The following is a 23,793-nucleotide window of genomic DNA, read 5'->3' as shown; positions in this document are numbered from 1 at the left end:
TCTCAAGCATTGACCAGGCACTCCATATACTTTGACCTTCTGTGTCCTGAATTCAGAATATTTTCCACAAAACAACATGTGTTTGTTCCTCCAATGTAGGGAAGACTGAAATTAAGCATCAGGAATTATAATGGACTGTGTGTGTAGCACGTGGTTTCTAACACGGCATTTTTGGGGGGAAATTAGAGGTAAATCAGAATATTCTGGGCTGATAAACTAAATATCTTGCCATAAAATGTTTATCTCGTCATGAACTCTTTATGATTTTTTTTTAAATGCCTATTTTAAAAATAACAGAAATTTTTCCTTCTCCTTAATGCTTATTCATCTCTATTGATATCTGTATCATGTATGATCTGTAGGTGAGACCATCCAGTCCTGGGTGTGGAGCTTGATCCTCCTCAGATGTCTGTGTGACCACATCCCTCTCCTCTTTTCCAAAGGTCTGTAACTCATCTGAACGAGTTCAACACTCCATTATTTATTCTGTTCACATCTCTCTTCTGCATTTTTTCTTATATACTGGACTTTCTCTACAGTGAATTATTTATTTCTGAGACGAGAGGTGCAGATTTTGAAATCATTCTTTTTTGTGTATTTCTTTTACTGGTGTTGAGAGCTTGAGTGCATTACCAAGATGTCTGAATTGCTGAGTGGCTTTGGCACCTGAATCCCTTCATAAATACAATTAACATCAACATTTCTCAGGGGTAGGGTGGAGAGATTGGGGAAGTAAAAAGTATAAGAGATTGAATAAATGTGCATACTGTGTCAGCTTCCAGGTTCTGGCTAATCTGCTCATCATGAAGTTTAAAAGGGATAGTTAAAACTCACCTCTTCCAGTCCTAAGACTCCTTTGTAACAGCCTGATGTCTTGGAGTAAGGCTGCTGGACTTGTGCTACTTACCAGTATGCTCAGGAAACAAAGACAGTGGCTGGATGCAGAGGACACACTGCTACTCCCTGATTCCTTGCAAAAGTAATGTCACATCTCCTAGCAGCTTGACCATATGCATGTAAGCCATCACTGGCCAAATCTACCTCAAACGGTGAAGAAAAATCTGTTGGGAAAGCAGTCGTGCCTGAGATGCAATGCAGAGTCTGCCACTGAATGCTTTTTTTTTCCCCTTGACTTCAGGAGAACTCTTGGCACAATTTGGATCAGTGATATTTGTATACCCAGAAAAGTGAGTAAGTTTAGTGGTGTTATGAACCAGGCTGGACTCTGTGATTCTGTGACTCTAGTGATTCTCTATTGCCAAAAAGAAAAGTAGATAAACTGTATTTGTCTGAGTTTCTCTTCTGGATACCTTGTTCACTGGATCAGATTGTTTTATAGCTGAAGTATTGTTACATGAAGTGGTACAGTCTGAAGAATAAATCATTGGCATTGCATAAATGAACTGGGCAAAATTGAGTACAGAGTGAGGCAAAAGACACTGTCAATAGAGTACAACTATAAACCTCACCCATGGTTAGTGTCCCTATTTTGAGTCTTCTCCATCTTTTCTCTCATTTACAACTGATTGCCAGTAATGTTATCTGATTTTTTTAGGTCTGTTATTATTTTATCTGGACATTGCACATTTTGTAAAACATTAAATTAGTCTTCTTCAGCCATTCAAATCACCCACTGGAAGTTTGAGAGCGGTTAATATAAAAACATTTCAGAATGTTGAAAACGAGAAAACTGGTAGGAAGGACATCCAGATCACCCTTCCTTGGTCAAAACAAGAATCTCCAGCCAGAGTCCAAATCCTTAGAAGTTCAAGAGCTGATGTGACACTTGGACTTGGACTTCAGGTTAAAGGGTCCCTTGCATGGAATGGAGATGTTAGTGTTCTGGTCTTTGTAAAACTTAGCTGCTGGTAAATTCAGTCCCATCCATCTATAACTCTTTCTTTGGCACTGAATAAAAATTAATAGAATGAATAAATATTAATGGAATATAGCGAAACTTGTGTAAGCTTGTTTGAGCTGGGAAAACATAGCACAGAAATTATTAATAAGATAGACTGACACAAAACTAACATGTCACATGTGAAATAGATGAAGTATTTGTTGAGTAACGTGGCTCAAATATAAATTGAAATGGGAAATCATCACTGTGTGACTGTGTTCTGATGGATGTTCATTAACATTAACTGTGTCATCATCAGTCTTGGAAAAAAACCCTATGAATTAATTGTGAAGAATGATAGTAAAAAAAAAAAGATTGAAATAATGAATTATAAGAATAGGTCATATTTTTTAGTATGAGCGTGGTTAAATTCATACATCAAAAAACATATATCACCCTTCAGAAAGGCCCTGAGGCTGAATTTTGGGAAGCTTGGGAAGAAAAGAATTTGTGAATCTGTACAGGAATTTGTAAAGTATAGCAAAATATACGTAAAAAAAAACCCCAACACATATATTTACTCATCTGAATTAAGGAAAGGAAATATATTGTCCCTATATAAGTTCCTGGAAAGTGCAACAGATGTGAAAAACAGAAAATACCACAATAGATGAAGTTTCACACTTTTCAGAAGTGTAATATCTGATGAGATTATCTAAGCGACTTTCTTATGATCACGTTTACTAAACAGACATTTTTATTAATAAATATTAATAATTTTAATATAATTTAATATAAATAATATTAATAATTTATGGAAAACATTTCTTGAATATTTAGTTTTCTCCCCTCATCTAAAAATATCCTCTTCAGAGAAATAAAGGAATTAAATGATTAAATAAATTGAATAAATGAATAAATTGAATAAATAAATGATTAAATTAAATAAAGTGATTAAATGATCACTAGTTCCTTTTGAGCAGACTGTGGAAGTGCCTGTGCTATTGTCCTCTTGTGAATTGATAAATGCTTCTTTGAGAACACATTATAGTAATTTAATCCCTTTAGTACTTTCTAATACTCCATGGCAGTGATTCTTACAGAATATATAAAAAGCAAAATTATTTTTAGATATTATGAATTTTAAAATATCCTCAACTTCTCTGTGGGTTTTAACATCCAAAAACTTGTTCAGTCTTTCAGTGTTGGAAGATGACATCGTTCTGGCAGAGAAGTCAGTGTAGTCAAGTTGAGGATGTGACCCACTACGTGCATTTACTTTAAATGAAACATTTTCTTCTACATACACAGGATATAGCAGCATGTGTGTAAAATATTTATATTATCCTAGGCCTTTCCAGTGGCATCAGTAGAAGTTCTGTGTATGAATGTAGGAATGTAGGGGATCTTGCATTTCTGCCAGCCTCCAGACTTCTACACGTAGAAAATGCTGTGTTTGAATCAGATTCAGTGGATGTGAGTCTTAATTGAGTTTCTTGATGTTTTAGTTATGTATAGCCATAAAATATTTGATCTCATTAATACATGTTCTATTATTTAGAATATGGTAGCATCGTTCAGTAGATTGATTTGATAAAGCAAGTAGTTTGATAAACACATAAAGTAACTGAGTCCACTTTCTAAAGGATTTGTAACTTGCTGTTGACTTTAATGGATGTAACTGAAGGCTGAAGCATAAATTTCTCCTATATGAAAGACCAGAGAAATGGCACAGGAAAGAGACATATGAATTCCCTCAGCATGTGAAAATCTTGACCCAGAATCTGAGACGAGGATTGACTGACTCAGATAGCATGCTTAGCAATTTAAAAAAGTCTACTTCCTTCATTTATAAATTGCAGGGGATTTTCCCATGCAAGTTATTAGTATAGAAGCTTGTATCATTGTTGTTCTTGAGACTGTCTTGTATCATCACTATACTGAAGACTGCCCCACAAAAAACAGAGAGAGATGGAGAAAGAGGCACAGATAGGCAAGATTTTGTTAGTGGCTTACCCAGGACACATAGAAGGCTTTTAGCAGAGTGAAGAGTTCAATAGAGACTTCTGATCCCAGGCTGCTGAGTGAGCCTTTCTTTCTGAGGTTCAAGTAGGGTAAAGTGACAGAGTACGCTCATCATCATTTCAAGCATGCAAAATGCATGACCATGCTCAGAGTATTATGCCTGCTGAATCCTTCCATACTGTTGAATTTAGTCTGGAGAAAAGGAGGCTGAGAGAAAATCTATCTGAAAGGAGGTTGTGTGGAGATGGGTGTTGTCTCTTTCCTCAGTGAACAAGTGTTAGGACTTGAGGAAATGGCTTCAGGTTTACATGGCATACCAGGAAGAACATCTTCTCAAAAAGCCCATTAGAATTGTCTGCTCAGGAAAGTGAAGAAGTCACCATCCCTGGAGGTAAGAGATGTGCGGATGTGACACTTCAGGACATGGTTTAGTAGTGGACTTGTCAGTGTTAGATTGGTGGTTGGACTTGACAACCTTAAGAGGTTTTTCCATCCTAAATGATTCTATGATTCAATAATTACAGGGTCTACCTTGACTGCTACTGAAAGGCAACAACTCCTTGAACTACCTCCCATTTGTAACAAGCTGTATGAGTGCTCTACTCTGCTTCAGGCCAAAGTCAAAAAGGAAAGCTTAAATTCTTTCTAAAGTATGACCATGTAATGTGGTGACTTACTGTGTGCATACCTATAGACTCTTTTCCTATGACTTCTGTCAGGATGAAGATGTGCACGAGTCCTCTCTAAATAGGTCGAATACAGACTGGGGCATGCATGGAGTGAGTCCAGGCTCTTCAGCACCCTGGTGAATAAACAGCTTAATTTGTTCTCTGAAATAATTTGTAAACGTATAAATTGCTTTACCATCTCCACAAGTTTCACTGGCTGTTGTTGTAGTCTCAGCATTGTAGACCAGAACGTCCTGGATACTCTGTTCATACATTCAGCAAAGCAAGGTAAGAAATAGATGTATATGTCAAAGCTAAATTTCATTTGTAACTATTAGAATTAGTCAGCTTGGAGCTAAAACCTACATACTGCGCTGTTATGACCGGAACTCAGTGGAAGAGGGCCTGGGGTCATTTATTTACTAATTAACTGTTGTCATAGAGTGGACTATGCCAACTGTATATTGCCACATCACCATTCTTGAAAGTCACACAGAGGAGAGCATGTGAAAGTGATCTTTATTAAAAAACACAACAACATTATTTCCAAACCTGCTAAACTGGCACTATATTCTCGACATTATTATGTTTGGCTACTGTTTATGGATGGAAGAATCAAGAACCTATAATTTAAGACCTTGTAGAATACCATGGTATAAAAACTTTTAACTCATTTAGAGGTTTTATTCCATTTTGGAAAAGTGTTAGACAAAGAGAATATTTTTTTCCTATGAAAACGATATTAGGCTAAAATGATATTCAAAGTGAAAAATCTTCACAGCTTCTGGGAACCCCCAAGTTTCTCCTGCTTTCCCTTCCAACTTATAAAATTATCAGTTTTACTACATAGCAGAAATTAATCCCTTTCCAGAGGGTCCTCCTTGTGCAAGGCATAGATATGATGTACATAGCCCTTTGCAGGATCAAGACTGAAATTCAATTTGTCTTCCAAATAAAAATTATAGGAGTGCCTTTGATGATTAATAATATCAGATATAAGAGCTGACGTCAGGCTCTGGCTAATAGAAGATATTCATTGCAAAAGACAAATTTGTTCTATATAGAACTACTAACATGCAGTTGAAGGCTCTGATTTTCAAAAATTACCAGCTTTTCTACAATATTTGTAAGAAAATGGAGTTGAGCAAACACTAAGAACTTTTGAAAACCTTACTGTAGTTGTGCTAGCCTCACTCACCAAGACCCATACTTCATTGTGAAGTACGCAAAATTCATTTTGGTGGTATTTGAAAGAAATCTTCTATCCCATCCTTCTTCTCTCAAGGCCTCAGCTGGAGTTTCATGACCATTTGGGATATTATATACCAAGAAAGATATGAAACAGTTGAGAAGGGTCCAGACTAGTCTAGGAAATCTGAGATATGGAGAAGACTGGAAATATTGAATTTATTTAGCTGGAAGATGAGGCTGAGAAGAGACTCAGTAGCAGTATTTAAACGCATGAAAGATATCTAGAAGCGGAAAAGAATAAACTGTACCCCAGGGTGATTTAAATAATATGTTCAGAAAATCCTCCTGATTGTAAAGATAACAGAGCTCTCAAATATAATATTTAAGAAGGCTGCAGAACTGCTATACTGGAGATGTTAAGGAATAGGTTGTACACACATCAAGATTAGCTTGAACTAAATAGAATCCATCTTGTGTTGGGGAAAAAAGTTGTTTTTTTTTAAAATATATGTTTCTTCAAATCATCTTTTGACATCTTTTCCAACATATTTTCTCCCATGCTACATGGCAGAACAGGGTCTTCAGTATCAAATGGAGAGTGATTTCCAGGAATACTGTTCTTGCTGAATATGGTATTTGAGTAAAAATTTGATCCTAACAGCAAAGGAGTTCCATATATGCTCCATGTTTTCTAATGCTTCCTGTTTGACCTGTAGCCACATGCTATCGTGTCATGCCGAGAGCTGGGCTGTGAAGCAACTGAGACAGATACCCAACTTAGGCAAGTAGGCTGAGTGAAAGGAACAAGGAGAGGACAACCTAGAGTCAGTGACCTGTATGTCTCATTCAAATACTAGCAATGATGAGAGGGAAGGAGCTTAATCCAGAGTATCTGATGGAAGGTTGGTAACAGAGATATCAGAGGATGGAAGAGTCCATAGAATTCAATGGAGAGCTGAGAAGAACCTCCAAGGGACAGATGAAGATTCATAAAAAATAGATATCAATTGTTATATGTGTGTGAATGTTTCAGGAAAGAAATTTGTGTTACATACACTTCTCTGGCCATCATCTGCATCTTTCCTTTCCTATCAAGTCTGCCCTCACTGTTAGATCACATTGTCTTGCTTTTTCTTTCTTGCCAGCCCTTGTGTGCTATAAGCTGTGTTTAAATCAAGACTTCAAAATGCATGAAAAATATAGCGCTCCAATTCAGCATGTATCTTAGTACTCAGGAAGAGAGCCTGCTGCTCACGTTCCTGTCTACAAGATGGATTGTGCTGATGTTCCTTCAGGCTGTGATTGGAGAGAGAGAAAAACGGTCGTGCACATACAGGTAAAAAACATGAGTGTGTAGCACAAGAAACCAGAGTCCAGTTTCACACTGCTTGCTGCAATGCTTTTAGTAGGGGTGGAGAATGGACAGCCTGTTGCCCTGTGAGCCTACTTCCATTTCTGCCCAAATCCTTGATCGCAGCTAGGGGACATAAGGCAACCGACTCAGATTTGCCAATCCAGTGGATTATTAATCCACTGACACCAAAAGTTAGCTGTATGAAAAGGAAGAGTCATTATACCTACACTTATCTGTGGATTTAGCCTCACATTGCTAACTGTAAATAGCTAGCTTGCTAATGCATGGGCTACCGATTTGTTGGCTTAGTATGTTAATGATAAGATATGAACATACTGTCTTTTCATTCCTTTACACGACTGTGTTTGTGAATGATTACTGATAACTAGAAGATATTCTCTTTTTCTTCTGAACTCTAATTAAAATTTAATAAAACTTTCACCTTTCTGAAAATCCAGACTAAGCAGATAACTAGCTCAGCATTTTGTTTCATATAATTGTTCTTCATCTCAAATTCTGTGAAGTACCATAAGTATTTTAAACTATTATGGCTAAATTGTTCCTAGTCTTTTTTCTCATCCCAGAGATGTATGCTACATCATATTCTACTCTTTGACTCTCAAACTCACAAATGACTATTATGAAAGTAATAGTATATCTTCATGGTAGTATGAAATATTTTGGGTGGTCCTGGAGGGTATAAGTACTACATTGGGGAAGAAACATTTTTTTGTGGTGAGGGTTATTATTAGAATAATTAAACTTAGTACCTGACTCTGTAGAAGCAAATTAAACAAAACCTATTGTGTATCATTTTATGCCCTGAAATACACAACTGATAAGGGAATAAAATGCTCTAGCAATCAAATTGGGAACAATGATAATTTGGCAATTTCAACTAACCCAAAAATTAACAACTGATTTACTGAGAACCAAATGCATTATGAAACCTTTTCAACCCACATCCTGTTCAAAGTACTGTGTGACATGAAACTTGGAATACACCAAAGCTATGTGTCTTTAAGAGGTCCCTGGTGTAGCTATATTAATAGGCTTTTTGTTGTGCTACTTCTGGTTTAATTTGTTCTGGACTTTATTAAACTTCTTTAAAACATAAGCTTTATTAATCTCCATTTATAACAGACACCCGAGCATATGCCAAACTATTCCTGGAAGACTGAAATGCAGGGTAAGTAGAAAAAGTCATTTATTAAACAAGAGGTACAAGAAGTATTTTTTTTCTTCTGGGTAGATCTGAAGAAATATCAACATGAATTTTATTTTAGAAAAACAGATATTGGTGTCATTAATGAGGATTTTAAGATAATACATACTTAGTTGCATAGTCATACTTCTCGAACACTGATTATTAAAAAAAAAAAAAATCCTCTTAGTAACTTTTTTTTTTTCCTTTTTAGATGAGAGATGTAATCCTCCAAGAACTTTCAGGATTCTGTGAAGAAGCTGTTGAAGGAGGTAAGCCAAGAGACTTGGGTGCCTAATCCTGCCATCTTTTGTACTTAAGTTCTGTCATCCAAGGTCTGTTGCAGAGTAGCTTCATTCCCTTGACACAGCAAGAAGTCTTCCACGAAATTGAGAATGACAAGGTTGCTGAGATACTGAAAGCTAACTGTTTATGGATTTTCAAGTCTCATGTTGCCTATTGCTTGCAGCATGCGGAAAATTATCTGAAGTGAAACCATCTTTTTATCAATTATCTGAAATGAAATCATGCTTTAATGACATGACATGCTAATTCACCACCAATTATCTCAATGGGAAAGCAAATGCTAGACCTACTGGCTACAAGTGACTATTTTCTGTAGTTTTAAAAATTGTTTTTTTTCTGATAAACAGGTACCATTAATGTCCTAACAGCACCCATAATGCAACTGTGCATAGTTCTGCTGTGTTTTTATGTTTGTCCGATTTAGACTGTGAACCATATGTAAGATTTGGAAAGAAAAATTCCCCTTCCTCCATGAGAAGCCCTGACATGTGGCACTCATTTAGGCAAAGAATTCATGCAGAGACATGGAGAGGTCCTTATGATTTTTCATTTCAGTTATGAAATATGCCATTTTTGTTAAGCAATCTCATGCCTGGAGAATCTCCTTCTTATTTGTCTTAGTCCTTTCCAAAGTGAAGACATCTTTCTTCAGTGTACGTGAAGAAAGGAGACATTCATGGCTGAATGAGGTGTAAGGAACATGGGACAAATGTATTTTACTCAGTGAAGAAATTAAAAAAAATCATATTCCATTCTGTAAAAATGACCCACCCTATCAGGTATTAAGTGTGAAGTTATTTTTCCTCTCTCCCATTTTCTTCACCTCCACCCCCTGAAATTTCTAGTTCCAGACCATAAAAAAAAAAAAAACAAAAAAACAGTGCATGCTTCACGGAAATCCAGAGGAAAAAAAGAAAGCAAAAAAAAGGAAATGTTAGGGAGGTCACCAAAATAACCCACTTATATACAAGAATGTAAACACAAAAAAAGAAACATTTTGCTCCCCAAAGCAATCTTTATAGTCACTTTTTCAGAGAGAATTGTGATTTTAAAAAAATATATTCTTTTTCTAAACGAAAGAAAGGTTTTAAACCAAATGCTTATTAGACTGGCATGGTTGCTCAGCTCATTAAGAGCTATACCAAAAATAACAGAAGACAACCTCATCACAGAGTAATGAAATCCAATTGAAACTGTTACTTTTGGCATATTGCTTAATCTCTTATGCATACATGTGATGTCAAAGTTTCTGGATTTGAGAAAAAATGTATTTTTTTCCTACCTTTTTGGGTACAACCTTTACGTTCTAACGTGCGTGTTTATGCATCATGTCCTTAAGTCTTTCCGATGTAATATTGGGAACAAGTGTTGCATGTGGGTTACTAATTGGAAAAGCATGAAACTGGATTTTGCAACATTATGAATTGAGGAAAAGACTATCCCACAGATTAAAAAACCTTCTGCCATTTCTTCTTTTCCCAGCTTAGAGCCTTATGGCTTGGAGCCTCCCTTCCTAATTATCAGTAGGTCTTCTGGCATGCAAGAAGAGCCAGGTTGTCATGGGTGCCAAGGGGCAGCTGGATCTGGGTCTGGGAGTTCACAGTCTTCCTGCAGATGTCTTGAATTTGGCTAATGGGTGCTGTTTGCTTTCTGGCTGGTAGTTCCACAGTTTTTAGAAATGTTGAAACCTAAGCGTGTCATTTTAAGTTGGTGTTTCCAAGATGAGGGAGTCTTGTGCCTGCCACAATCTGACTACTCCCTACTACTGTGTGCAGGAACCAGCTGCTCACTTGCAAGGCAGAGACAGTGCATGCAGCATCAAAAAATGAGCTACATTCATGGCTATGGCTACTTATTTACTTATTTCTTCACAGTTCTCTGTTGTTAGCAATGTTTGGCCTCTTAGCCTTCTGAATGTTGTTAATCAACCTATGGATCATGGTTCTAGGATGTGTTGTAGAAATGCCAAAGTCCAAATCTATGCTGTCCTTAATTTGGGGTCTTTTTGTCACTTTATGGCATTACAGCACTTTCTTTTCTTTTCTTTTCTTTTCTTTTCTTTTCTTTTCTTTTCTTTTCTTTTCTTTTCTTTTCTTTTCTTTTCTTTTCTTTTCTTTTCTTTTCTTTTCTTTTCTTTTCTTTTCTTTTCTTTTCTTTTCTGAGGAAGAATGTGATCCTCAACTGAGAACAGACAATCTAGCTCTAACTATGTGTTAGTTTAGCTTTCTGGTATAATAGCAAATTGCTAAAGACAGCTTTATAAAAGTATAGTATAGTCTCAGGACTACTAACTGATTAGGTTTCATGAAATCAGTTGTTTATGCAAACCCAGCAAATGCTGTGTTATCTACAGATTCTTCTTAAAAGATTTTTGAATACAGCTTTGATCTCAGCATTGCAGCTTTACTAGCAAGCCTTAAGAGAGCCATTGTATATGGTGAATTTATATGTAAAATACCTGATAAGAACTTGCCTTATTTTCTATCTTAAGGAGGATTATATGAACTATGACCCTGTCCCGTAGTTTGTCATACAGACTTTGTAAATTGTGCAAGTGAAAGAAATAATCTTTATCTAATATTTTGTTTTAAAATGTCTGAGACAAAGAAAGATACAATTTTCCAAGTCTTCTGCCAATTTCTGTAACTTTTAAAGTTATGTTTTTTGAGAAGCTGGGAAATAGGCAACAAGAAAAATTCTGATAAACTGAAATAGCACCTAAAAATTGTAATTTACCAACTCTGAATAATGACAACTTTAATTTAATGGCCTGTGAGTAATGACAGAATGTGGGCAAATGTGACGAGGAATTGTTGCTCGTGTCCATCTGTACAAATGCACTCTGTGCAAGTACAGTCTGTGAACATGCTTGCTATAGGTACTGGAAGGTTCCCAAACTCTGCCCATGTGTAAGACTATTCATGTAAAAATCCTTGGGGATTTGTGTGTCTGGGTAGTGTTTGCAGATGAAGAAGTAGTTCCCTAAGTTCCTGGGATCAGATGTGGGACAGGGCTCAGTGAAGCTATAAGAAGCATAGCCCTGTTGATGTCCTTGGTCCTGTGCAAGACGCAGCTGAGTGCTCCCAGCATACTTTTAAGCAGTAGAATTCAGACCAAATGCCAAAAAGGATTTGGCACCAGGGTGCTCTAAAAGGAGACAGTACAGATGTGTTAGAGGTGTGTAACAACAAAACTGAATGGATGGTTTCTGTTGCACTAATGATCTAGATTTGGCTTCTCGGGACCAACCTCTGTCCTGATCCCCGATCACCCTCTTCCACAACACCTCACAGATGGAGCTGGATGACGAATTTCATTCCTGATGCAGAATGTATTTTGCTGGCATAATCCTTGTGATCCCTAGCTGTTTTCTGTCAGGTGCACATCACAGAATGCATGTGTGCAGGTGTGAATATGCATGTTGAGTCCCGATTTCTTAAAACAGATCTACTTGCATAAAAATTCTTGTGCATCCAGTATATCATCCAGGCATGTGACATAATGCTATATATCTGAATATACATCCATTAAATATCAGGGGAAGGCATGGCATGTTTTCAGTAAAATGCAATGTTTCCCTTTTCCCTTTCTCTCCCTGCCTTTTCTCCTAAAAACAACAACAAAACAACAAACAAAAAAGCACACCTTTTTTTCATTTTCTTCTTTCTTTTTCTTTTCCTTTTTTCTTCTTCTCCCCCCCAACCATTTCTCCTTTTTTTTTCTTTTTCTTTTCTTTTTTTTTTTTTTCTCCTTTCCTCTGCTTTTTTCCCCCTCCTACTTCCCTTCTTTCTTTCACTTTCTCAGTATAGCTCATATTGACTCTACATATCCCTTCTGTGTGCACCAGGAGCTATAACTGCTGAGCCAGCTTAGCACAGTCAAGAATTCAGCACACTGATGGAAGCCCTGACAGATCTTCCAGGGGGGCTTATCTGCTAAACAGCATTTGCTTAGATATACAGCTGTGAAAGAACTATCTGCACTTCCTGTCTTTGCAAAAGCAGAACAAGTTAATGTGCTCAAAAGACTTTTTGTTTGTTTTTCAATTTTTCCTTCCAGCAGAATTTTTTTTTCATTTTAAGGAAACTCACAGTCCACTTTTTTTGTTGGTTTTTTTTTTTTTTTTTTTTTGGTTTTAATAATTTAAGAAAATTTAGAACCAGGTTTGGTTAGGCCTTTGTATGGGAACTACTGAGTCACGGCCTGAACCTCTGATTGATCACCTGAGGCGAGCCATGAATCAGCCAGAGGAGCACAGGTGAAGGCAATTCACCTGTGCTGCCGGAAGCCAGGCTCCACCTCTCCTAGACCTATTTAAGAGCTGGCTACCAGTGGGGAAGGATCTCTTCTAGAGATCACCTCTTCTGGTGTTTTGTGGTGAGCCCAACATAAGGGTAAGCCTTCCATTTATTCTCTTTTGTTATCCTAGTCCACTTTGCCTAACTCTCTTGTTTGTTTTGTGATTGTACCATCTTAATATCCATTGATTATACAGGCCTTTGAATCAAGATTTGAATGGTTTATGTGCAGATCTTACTTAGGATGTAGCAAAATGACACTATAATTCTGGTGACTATAATTCTGGTTCAGTGGATATTTGCAGGAAAAAAAATCTGTGCTTAAATAAAGTGAAGGTTGTGACACAGGCTGAAAAATTCAGGAAATCCACACTTAAGTCTGACACTAATGCTTGTGTGGAAAATAGAAGGCGCAGGGACTCGAGTTCAGCAGGGAATGCCAATGATAACTCTGAATTTCCAGGCTTTGTGTCAGGTTCTGTCAATATAGCATTATTTAAATGGAGTTTTATGCCTGTGAATTCACTTGCAGGATTATTTTATGAGGAATAATAATAATAGAAAAAAATCTTCTTAGGAAAGGTTGCTTGTAAAGTGTCTGTCCTTACACATGATTGATCAGGATGCATAAACTTGTACCAAAGTCATCTGTGGGTAGCAGACTGCAGCTGGCATCAATTCCTGGCCTTGCCACATGTATTCTGAGTGAGCTGACTCAAGTCCCTTCATTTACCTGTGCCCCTGTTGCCTAGTCTGTGAAATACAAGGAATAGCAAGGAATTCTCTTTTGTGAAGTGCTTCATAAACCTGCTTTATAAAAGAACCGTGTTCGACCCATGTTTTAGCAGGCCAGCACAGTCTGTATGCGTCTGCTTGCCTTTGGGAATACCGTATCCCTCACACCTCCAATGAGACATATCTCATCCATCTTCACCTGCTGCGTGCATCTGTACCGTGCTCCTGCAGCCTTGCAGGCCCCCAGGTCAGTGGGGCTTCCACCTGGAGATCAGCGCCAGTGCAGGCCACAGCATGTGATCTGTCACTGGGCAATCAGCCTCCAGCCACGGCGCACACAGCACCTGTGCAGACTCCTAGGAGAGAGCTGCAGGCAGCCAGCACAGCCTCCCCTGTGCAGTTAGATGCTGCTTCTTTCTCCAGCTGTTCTTACAGAGGGCCTCCTCCTTTCCTTTTTGTTCACAGTCTCCTCTTTCACACCTCTGCAATGCCTTGTGCCTTTCAGGAGCAGTCTGTGAGACCTGGAGGTAATAACAATATCATGTTATCTCCCTGTTTCCAGGTAATGTGGCAGAGATAGCTGTCTTCTCAGCTTGTAGTAGAAGTCCCCATGTAGCCCTGTGAGTTCAACTTCTGTAATACTTCAGCATGAAGGAATTAATTGATTTGACAATTCGGAAAAAGAAATTGCTCAAGTGCTTTTTATTCATGTAGAAACACCGTCACTCTTTTCTAATAGTAAGGAAACTTGATAGGAAAGCATAATCATTTTGTGTTGATCTAAGTATTTTTAAGAAGATCCACAGAAACAGATGATAGGAAATTAAGCACCAATGAACATAAATCCCTTTATGATACAGTAGGAAGTGCATCAGAGGAGCCACAGAGAATGCAGAACAATCTTGACACTACAGAGCAAGTAAAAGGAGAACTCAAGAGAGACAATAGGGCTCTTGATTCTCGCTCTGTGAACCATGGCTGCTATAAGGAAAATACCTTAAGAACAACATAGCAACTCCCTTAGGAAAAGAAGAATAGTAAATATCGTGTGTTAAGCTGTTACTTTGGAGATTTTCACAATAATCTACAGAATAGTTATGAAAAAGGGGCCATAACTCAAATTTTCAGCAAAACTAGCTTTTGTAGCAGCATGAAGCAGCTGTCCATGCTCAAGTAGTAACACTTTTGCTCTTCCTTCATAGCTTGGCAAAGTTTCTACCCTCTTAATAAGCTGAGCAAATAAGCTCCTTTTTATGTATTTCATAGCTGCATCAGGACTTTCCCCCTAGGTATCACTTTAGGTGAGTTGCTCCTCCTAAGCATGCTAAAATTAAGAAGGAAGAGGATATAGGAAAGCAGAAGCCAACTGTGGGGGAAAAAAAAAAAGAGGAATTGGAGGAGTTGGTCTTACAGCCTGTGAAGGGAATTTGATTTGGGAATAAGTAAACAATAGGAAAGGTAAGCAAATAAATCCAGTTCCTCAGTGCTGCCTTTCAATCAGCTGCCTTCATATGCATTCACCTGAAAGATGTTTTTGCCTAAGCAACCATTTGCACTCTCCCTTATGAAATGCACCTGGGAAACTGAGGGCTCCTGGGGAGAGGGTATAAAAATGAGTCATGGGCTCCTACTGAGACTGTAGTGGGGGAGGGAGAGATCTCTGCATTTAGGGACAATATAGGCTATTGAATAATGAGGTAGGGAGAGCTCTATAATGAGAAAGAGCTGTCAAGGAAGCACAGAACTCAGGGAAATCATTATATGAAGAGGGAGCAATCAGAAAGCTGTTGGATTGAGATGCTGTTACAGCTCTCACTAGAATTTCAAGCTTTGGGGAAATAAAAATACGTTAGGAGGGAGTGGCACTATGTCAAGTCAACAAGAATTATAGGGAGAGAAATATACATTATAGATTCCATCCTCTTAGCTATTAGAATCATGTGAATCTGATACTGAATCCTCTAGTCTCAGCTAAATATAGGGGAATTTGGTTTGTGTTGAATACCTACGTTGGCTTTCGCTGGCATAAACTTTGCTGCAGTAACAAACATCTTGTTGAAACCTGCTTATTAAAGTTTCACTGAGGGTTTTGTTGCTTTCTGAATTTTATTTTAAGTACTTGATTTACCTGGACTGTCAAAGAGGAGACAGAAGTATGCAAATAAATAAATAAATAAACAAACCAAAAACACCCCCAAACACTTGTGACAAGGTCTGGCCTCTGTATTTTCCATAGCTAAAGTACTTCAAGCCCGTGTCCCTTTTGTCAAGCTCCACAATGTTCACTGACTTTGATAGGAACACTGACTTGTTCCAACTTAATCAGACTTCACTTGACAACAAAAAAATGGTTTGTTTGTATTACTTTAATATGGAAGGCTAAAGTGATTTAGAGCTGTGGACAGCAATTCTGTTCTTTTCCTCTGGTAGAAAGCAATGTTGAATTTTTTAGGTTTTTTTCTTTTTCCTAGATTGAAAGCTTCTAAAATGTCACATTTTCTGGATTAACTGTATTTTTAACTGTCTAAGACTGTAATGGCTGTATCCTTTTCAGTCCTCTTTGTGTATTCCTCCATAGTTCTACCAATACCTATTTAAGTCTACCAGACCTCTTTTCTAATATTGATGCCACTGAGATCCATGTGTCCTAAAACAATGTAGCTTCATCTGGGACAACTTGGTTTAAACGTCTAACATCTACCAGGTGGTTTTACATTCGGAAGTCTGCAGTCTTCAGCCTTTTCCTTACTGCGTGGCCCCAGATGGGCTTAGGTCCTTGGAGTATGCCTGAGCAAACTTAGCAGCACATGAAGTGATGTGCCTCACGAGTCTCACTTCATTACATCAAAATGAAGTTTACACGGAGTGTGCTGTATATCCTGTCTACTGAGACTTCTTTGTGGTCTGTAGGAAGGCCTTTTTTCTCCCATGAGACAAACGTCCCCTGCCAGACAATGCAAAGCAGCCTCTCACCTTCCCCTCCAGTTGGAGAAAGGAAGCAGGAGAGTTGCCAGCTAGAGTACAGGAGGATAAACACATCACATTATTTTGACCTTAATGATTCAAAAAAAAAAAAAAAAAAAAAAAAAAAAAGATGGCTGCAATATAGTTTGGGTGTAATCTCATGATTTTACAAGAAAGTTGATGCCACCGTCAGTGTGCTGAATTATAAATGAATTCAATAGATTCAATAGACAAAATTTCCATTCAGTCTAAATGTCAGATATTTTTGCATTTTAACTGAACTTTTAAACAAAAAATAGCAAGTATGGGAGACCAGCAACACAAATGTTTTTGTGATAATGAATTTCCCTTCTCACTTTTAATCAAGATAAAAGCTGCTGCTGGTACTCAATCTTTATTCTGCATCTCTTTTTTTTTTCTAGTGCTGAGATATTGTTTAGCACTACTTTATTTTAATTTCATATGAAATTAGTGTTGTCAAAAGAAGTAGAACATCAATGAAGAGAGATAAATTTCCAGTGATTATGTTTGCATCCATCTTGTGCCTTGTCGATTATTAGGATGTTCTATGTTTCATTAAAAAGGATTTATGTTAATCCTTGAGATAGACTGTGTCCTTGGATCTAGAGTTTGGCTTTTCCTATTCCATCATGTTACAGAGATAGAAGCAAGGTGGAATATGAATATGCAACTGGATCTAGACATCCTTCACATTTAGTTTGGGCCAACAACTTGATCTAAACTTCCTCCAGGTGCATCCTATCCCAAATTAATTTACTACTTATTTTCCTGAAATAAAGAAATTTGTGCCCCAGGCTTTTGGAGTTAAGAGGATTTTGTGAGTATTTATTAGCTACAATTAGAACATGCTTGTTTGATAGTTCAGTAAAAATCTCTGTTCCTCACAATGGTTATATAAAGCAGGCAATCTGTCCCTTTTTAAGATCGTATTGTGAGGCACTAAAAATATCTCTGCAGTAGCAGAACAGGTTAGCCATCTCCAAAACTGGAAGTTTATAGCTCAATAACGCACGTGTATTGAGTGACCAGGTGATTTCTGGTGTTTCTTCATTTCCTCTCCAAATGCAGTTGTTTTATTGTTGTAATTAGCAGTACAAGGAAATGTTATTGTGTGTTTTGGAAGAGTATTAACTCCATATTAGGAGTCAATCAATTTCTGCTCAGAATCACAGAGAATATTCAATGAGCTAGGTTTTCTTTAATTGTCCTCAGACAGACCAATTCAGTTTCATGTACTACTGTTCGTAGGCTTTTCTCTCTTATCTTCAGTATCAGACCCTTACACTGAACACTTAAAAGGGAAGCCCTGACAAAGAAAAGGTCAATCCAAGTTAAAGGAAACCACTCTAGCTAATCTTTGATAAAGCCAGGAAACAGAAAGGGTTAAAATATGAATATGAGAACAAGGTATCCTGATCCAAGCAATGAGGTATTTTATATGGAATTTCTTGTAACTAATTGTAAGCAGGTGCATCTGGACTGCCAGATGCCAACCTGCCAGAATGTGTCATGGCTCTAAAACCTAGCCAGATCCTAATGCGTGGTGAGGTCTGTCTGGTACTGGTGAGCTGGAGCCTTTCTGAGCTATTACTCAGAGCGTCTCCATCAGACTTGTGAAGGTGTTAGAGACAACTGCAACTCCTGCCTGCCTGACGGGGCTGCAGCAGGAATATCCAGTCACTTTTTGCCTTTTCTCTGAGTATGGCTGCAGTTTGATTGACACCCAGTGTCAATCAGCAGTAAGTGCTGAAGCAGTATAAGGATTCTTTCTTGGTCAGCAGAAATGATCATTTGCAGTGTTTTTTTTTTTTTTTTTTTGTGTGTGTGTGTGTAATCTTCTGTTTCAGCAGTGCTGCTATAAAGAAGCTCCTGAAATCAATACCAAAGCTGTGTAGGAAAATGCCATGTCTTCAAGTTCTCAGAGTTAGCCTCACCATGCCACACAGACTTCTTCTGTGTACAACAGACTGGCTGACAAATCAACTGGACTACCTAAAAATACACAATCATAACATTTGTTTTATTGGTAATAAGTACTTAGGAGCATAGAATGGCTTGTGAGTGCTGAGCTCACTTGGAGCTGTTGGATTGGCTGCCCTTGATGTCATAGCCTTGCCGATAATGTCCAGTAAATCTGTGCGGGTAACTGTTTCCTTACTGTGTATAAATTCCATTTCATGACAGCAATAATACGTTCCAGGCAGTGCATTTCAGGGTGATAATTATACATCTTGGGTGGTTAAAGTTACTCCACCTTAGTTTTGTGAAAAAAAGTTGTACTGCTGGCAAAAATGGGAGAATTTCCTGGTTTCCATGAGTTTAAAAAAAGAAAAAGAGGGAGAGAAAGTTTCTTTTGCCATATTTCACTGAGATTTTGGCTGAATTAAGGTGGGATGTAAAATGAGTTCAGACATCAAGGTAGGGCCTACGCCAGTATCTTCAGGCTTTTTCAGTTAACCGACCACTGCCAAACCTCAAATTTTTTTGTGGACCACTGTCTGCCCTTACCATTAAAAACCATATTACAGAGATGCACTGTTTCACAAGGGTCTAGAGATCATGACAGTGGTTGCAAGCTTTCTATGTGCTGTGGTTTCATAGAATCACAGGAATAATGACGACTTTGAAATGATGGACAAGGAAGGACACTATCAGCCACATCAGTATCAAGTCACACATATTTGACTCATCATTTTTAAAAGCCTCCTGTGACAAACAGTCCACAGCCTCCTCACTTGTTTGCTCCAGACCTTCACCACTGATATCATGGAGAAGCCTTTGCTAGCATATAATTTAAATATTTCCATTAATCTAGTCCTATACACCAAGGAGACAGAAAACATTCTTTCTCTTTGCAGCTTTCTTCTATACGTTTTAAGATATCTACCATGTCCCTTACATCCTCTCTTCAGACCAAACAAATCAGTCTTTAAGGTATATTTTCTAGACCTTTATTCTGTAGTTCTCTTACACAGTCTACAACACTGAACATTTTTACTAAAACTGCAGTAACTGAGGCCTTGTGGGCTCTGAAGAGGGAATAAGGAGAATCTTCTTTCTTGCAGACTGTGTTTTGTAGGCAACAATTTCTTCTCATCATAACATTGTTCCCCCTCAATTCACCACATAACCTCAGCTTCTTTTCTACCTAAATACTCATTTGGCAGCAGTTTGCTATTTGTTCATGCGGCAGTTTATTCCACTGTAAACAATCCTTACCCTTGTGAGCAGAATCCTATGGCTTTCTGACTGTTAACAGTGTGTAGGAGGATCTTGTTTTAGTGGATTAAGAGTCCAGCTCACTCTTCAAAACTGATGAATACCTTGTTTTTGTTATTTGAGAAGTACTTTTTTTGTCTTCCTCAATTGTTAGTGAAAAAGACTGAGTAATACTTGATGTAGGAACGGCTCTGTTAGCTATTGATTGTTCCCCTCTGAAAACAGAATTGTATTTTCTTTTCACCCAGTCCACACCGCACAATTTTCTCTGGCGCACATCATGTCATGTCTATAACACTCCTAAAGAACAGCTACATAAAAACTATGACTTCTTTATCCGCAAGTTCTGTTATGTGGTTGTAGGAATTACTTTGGTTTAGCACAGTTTGTTCTGGCAAATGTAAGCTGGCTCATGCTTATCACATTGTTTATTTTCTAGGTATTTACAGATGGTTTGTTGATTATTTGTTCTAACATTTCTCTGGCAACCTGGAGCTGCAGTGTAAAAACTTGCTCTGTTTCTTTTCTACTTCCTTCCTAAAGATGGACAACACGGTTGTCCTTTCTGAGTATTTTATCTCACCTCCTAAACATCTTTCCAATGACATCTGTCACTGGTTCCAAGATTTAATTAAAAATTAGTGATCTGTTTTAAGCTTTGTTCATCATAGTCTATGTGGTCTAGCATTTCAGTGTATTAGGCCCAACAATTTTAAAATGGAAAATATCCAAACCTTTGCTAATCCATTCCTGTTTTACTTCAAACTCATGCCACATACTGCTGTAGAAATCATTATGCTGATTTTTCTGAGAAAAAATGTTTGCCTACAGATGTCTAGATAGAATGTTTGTAGATTTCTAAGAAAACCGGTATAGCTATATTGCTATACAACCATCTTTATATTAGATCTCACCTAGTAGAGGGAGAGCGCTACAAAGGAGCAGTGTGGGTGAGAAGTAAAAACAAATCCCAAGTGGTCTCCCCAGTTGTTTTTTTTTTTTTTCTTCAACATGTGACTGAACTAAAGTAAGAATCAAATATGTTGGCTGCTTTTATATTTTATTTACTACATGCCCTAAACATTGTTCGGAACACGAGGAAGCTGGGATGTGAAACATTCACTTTTTAAAGATATATAAATGTAATCAGAAGCTTATTTATCAACACTGTATTTCTAAGAAGTCCTCTTAGACCTTGCTAATTGAGTAAAGAGCCCTCCTTAGTTGGATTATGGCAAAATTCAGAATATGTGGTGGACTTTGCAAACCTGTGGGATCTTCCTCTGTATATACACCAGGAGAGATATCCCTTGCTACTTTTTCCATTGATTTTGCAGAATGATCTTATCCATACATTCACGAAGACTTTTGTTTGATGGATCACCCTTCAAAAACCAAAAGTATACTAAAAAAGAAAAAAACCTACAACCTTCAAGCTGAAAATAACACCAACAGATGAAATCTTTAATGCAACTAGAAACCGCGGGGTACTCTTCTAATACAGTGCATTTTGTATTCTCCAAATTACTATCGTATCACGAAAATCACGTTATTTCATATTACCTAAAAATCTTACATTTTCTTCTTGTTTCATTCATTCATGCTGCAGACACTGAAGAGAGCTGTTATACACAATTCCTTCAGCTTAAAATACTACATTTTAGAGTTCTCTCAAAGTTAGTGGTATCTGAGAAATTGTTTGGTGGCACTGGTTACTTTCTAGTCTCCTCCTGCTGGGTTTCAGCCTGTGAAAGGGCACAGTTCTTTGATCCAAATTCAAGAGCTCTGTTGTTTCTGCTTGGGCCTCATGGCCAATCTTGTCAGGAGTCACATATTCCCAGTGGATGGGGAAGTCTTTTTGGTAACAACACTATTAATAAGTGTGTATCAGCTTTCTCATATGCATTTACTTCCAACATCAGTGGTTTAATGAAGCAGCACTCATAGTAGCTATGGTTAGAAAACATTTCTCCTGAAGAGCTTTACTAGAATTCGGCATTTTCCCAAAAAGTTTGTTAGCAAGGAATTTCAGAAAGCTGTTGCCAAAAATATATTTTCTAATCTTGTAGAGCCAAATTTGGATTGAATAGCCACCAGGGAATTCTGCATCAAAACAGGAAGCTGGGTGCAAGTTGACAAGGAGGGCACTGCTCTGCTGACTTTGGACAGGCACAATGTATGAAGAAGTTTTCATTTGCTGCTTTCCCCACCATGCAGAGCTGCTAAAAGCATCATGAGGCTGTGGTGCCACTGACCACTCACTGGCCAGAGGCCATCCTACCTTTCCTCCCAGCGCTAACTCAGAGGCAGGGTTATATCCACAGACAGTTGGCCCCATGCCTTCACCTACATCCTTGCTACAGCCAGACCTACATCTGTGGAGTAGGGACTTCTAAGAAGAAAAAACAAATGATGAAGGATTAGCAGCAGAAACTTCTTCTGACACAGAGTTCAAGGAACGCAAGAGAAGGTAGTTGAGGAAATAGGACAATGTGGAAAGAAGCCAGGGTGAGAAATGCAATGTGAGAGGAGCTAACAGGCCATCATTTGAGTTGCTGATAAACCACACCACATTAGTATCATTGGGAACATCAGACAGAATGCCATGGACTTTAAAAGAAGGTTGGAGAGGGAAGGCATGTACCTCTCTGACTTCTGTAGCTACTCCTGTAAATACATCTTTTTTGGACACTGAGATAAAGTGAACAAGTCAGTCCTTACATATCAGCTACATAGTGAACTCCATTGTTATCTGTAGCTTAGAAAAGTCTACAGTCTGATACTGGGATCCATTGCTGACTTACAGCAGGCTGAGAATCAGGCCCATCTGCTGATGCTGTTGACTCTAATGATTTTATTCACAGGATATTAATGATTTTCAGGATCTGCTTATGTCCAGGCTGAGGCTATAAAGAGGGACATGGTTTGTCTTGCACTGTGTCAGCTAATTTATCTAGAAGCGGTTTGATTCTTTAACCAATTCAATGTGCAAACTTAGTTGCATGGCTCTTTCTGTCACTTAGGGTCATAATCTACCTTAAAATTCAAATTTTCCCTTATATAAGAACAATGAGTGTGACAGGTTGTTTAGTTTTCCTGTTCCTGGGAAAACAAGGGTTCAGAAGCTATACTGTGCAGGTGGAGGTTTTTTTTTAAAATTATTATTTTTTTAATCTACAAGTCAGTAATTAACACCTTTGCTTCATGTTGGACATCAGCATGTGGACCTTATAGTTTTATCAAATATATGTGAGCCCAGTTGTTTTTTGTCTGCTAAATAACGCTATTTGACAATGAGGAAAAAAAGCAAGCTTTCTAACAGCAGTAATATTTTCTTGCCCTTCCCTCTCTTTCCCTCCTCAACCTCTCTAGCAGCCATCACTCTTCCCAAATAAGAGAATGTGGCTGACTCCATTAACTTTTATATAAAACTAGAACATTTTAGTGTCATAGGAGAATAACAAGAATAATATATGTTGACAAGAGAGTATCTCAACTTTTCCATCTGGACTTGTCACTATAGATGAGAGACTTATTTTAGGAGAAATAAGTGCTCTACTTGAAAAATTAATTAGTGAGCTCTTTATCCTTATCCAACCTCCCTTGAGGCCTTTTGAAATGATTATGTTCCCTAAATTCTTCTACGTCTTAATGCAGAAACTGTCTTTCTTAGGAGTTGGATTACATTTTTATTGTTTGATAAATGGGAACAGACTCTGAACAGCTAGTACAAAGCTAGAAATGTTGTACTGCTCTGTGCAATCTTCTCATAAAGGATTTTGGGGCTTTTAGCCAGTACCTACAAATGTCCTCCATGTTCTTGTTTAACAGTCCTGTCAGACACTGGGTCTGTCTCCTCACAAGATCAGTACTCCCCACCTTCAGAGGATCGGGCCCATCCTGTACCCCACATTTGAGCAAGTAGTTCTCAGCCAGTTTGAACAGAGGCTACAAGTTTTTTTCTGCCC

Source organism: Lagopus muta, chromosome 3, assembly GCF_023343835.1.
Source record: "Lagopus muta isolate bLagMut1 chromosome 3, bLagMut1 primary, whole genome shotgun sequence".
NCBI lineage: Eukaryota > Metazoa > Chordata > Aves > Galliformes > Phasianidae > Lagopus > Lagopus muta.
This window is presented reverse-complemented; position numbering follows the sequence as displayed.